General features: G+C 40.7%; 1 non-coding gene across 1 annotated transcript; it reads left to right on the plus strand.

Moving 5' to 3' along the window:
- Positions 1-672: 672 nt before the first annotated feature.
- Positions 673-779, plus strand: LOC123812224. Its single transcript, XR_006784513.1, has one exon. It is a non-coding gene; the product is annotated as a U6 spliceosomal RNA (small nuclear RNA).
- The last annotated feature ends 1,033 nt before the right edge of the window (positions 780-1,812 follow it).

Raw genomic sequence — 1,812 nt, forward strand, 5'->3', positions numbered from 1 at the left:
GGTTTGAAGGTCGCTCACTCAGTCTTAGCCGTGGGGGTGGGGGGTGGCGGGGAGTGTGTGGTTACAGCTTCTGAAAACAGGCAGGGTGGATCCTAACATACCAGAATTCTCATTCTTTTTATCATTGAATAATATTCCATTTTATGTTTATACTACATTTTATTTATTCACTTACCTGTTGAGAGAATATTTTAAAAACATTTAGAAAAGTGTTTGGCATACAGCATTTAGCTTGCTCTGTGACACGTAGTAATTATCATTGTTATTACAGGAAAATGTTAGAAGAAAATACACCAAAATTTTAACCATATTTGTATTAGGGTTGAGGGATTCTGTTTTCTTTCTCTTTCTTTTTTTCTGAATGATACGTGTTCCTTGGTAATGTGGTTTGATTATTGAAAATTATTTTAAGTACACACACACACATTTTAGCTACTCCTTTTTCTCTTATTTTTTTTTAACCAAACTATTTTTCAAAGGTGTCATGAAAGTCAAGGACCTACATCCAATATTGCTCTATCCAGCAAAGCTATCATTTAGAATGAAAGGGCAGATAAAGAGCTTCCCAGATAAGGTCAAGTTGAAGGAGTTCATCATCACCAAGCCCTCATTATATGAAATGTTAAAGGGACTTATCTAAGAAAAAGGAGATGATAAAAAATATGAACAGTAGTGCTCACTTCGGCAGCACGCATACTAAAATTGGAATGATACGGAGAAGATCAGCAAGGCCCCTGTGCAAGGATGACACGCAAACTCATGAAGTGTTCCATTAAAAAAAACCCCACAACATATGAACAGTAAAATGACAACAAACTCACAACTACCAACAACTGAACCTAAAATAAAAACAAACAAAAACAAAAACAAACTAAGCAAACAACTAGAACAGGAACAGAATCACAGAAATGGAAATCACATGGGGGGTTATCAATGGGGTGGTGGATGGGCGAGAATGGGGGAAAAGGTACAGGGAATAAGAAGCATAAATGGTACGTACAAAATAAAAGGGGAAGTGTAAGAATAGTATAAGAAATGGAGAAGCCAAAGAACTTGTATGTATGACGACCCACGGATATGAAGTAAGGGGGGGGGGGATGCTGGTGGGAGGAGGGGTGCAAAGTGGAGGGGAAATAAAGAGAAGAAAAAAATGGGACAACTTTAATAGCATAATCAATCAAATATATTTAAAAAGGAAAAAATAATGGTATTTTTAAAATGACAGATTGATTATTGCCCAACTTGCAGTAAGGTGCTGCATTACAATCTGTGCCCAGTTGGTGGCGATATCGACATTCGAACCTGCGGCTACTTACCGGTCTATTCTCACAACCACAGCCCCAGTTAACACGCTCGGATTTATTTACTACAGTCTCAGGAATGTAGGCAGTAGCCATCTGCGTTTTACAGACAGTATTCTTTACTGTGACTGCCACAGACACCAGTGCACCTGTGCCTGTGAAGTTCCACCTTTCCTGGTTCCAATCAATTGCCTCCCGGACCCCCAGCCCTGTCCAACCAGAAGCTGCCAGTCATCTCGGTGCCTGGGAACCAGGAGCAGACCGGCCAAAGAGAGACCCCGTCTTCTCTCCTTTCCTCAAGCTGGGGTAGAGGGAAGGCTTCGATAGTAAGTGAAGGTGAGCCTTTTGACTAACGTATGAGATAAAACTGTGACCAGTAACTTGGCACTAGACATGACCAGAGGGTTTCTTTAATACCTAAGGATAAGGCCAATCCCGAGCCAGTCCACAACAGCATGGCTGGACCGATCCTCAAAATATTAATCCACAAGTCCTTCTGTACCAGGTGGTA

Source organism: Phyllostomus hastatus, unplaced genomic scaffold, assembly GCF_019186645.2.
Source record: "Phyllostomus hastatus isolate PE091 unplaced genomic scaffold, TTU_PhHast_1.1 phas_scaffold_78, whole genome shotgun sequence".
NCBI lineage: Eukaryota > Metazoa > Chordata > Mammalia > Chiroptera > Phyllostomidae > Phyllostomus > Phyllostomus hastatus.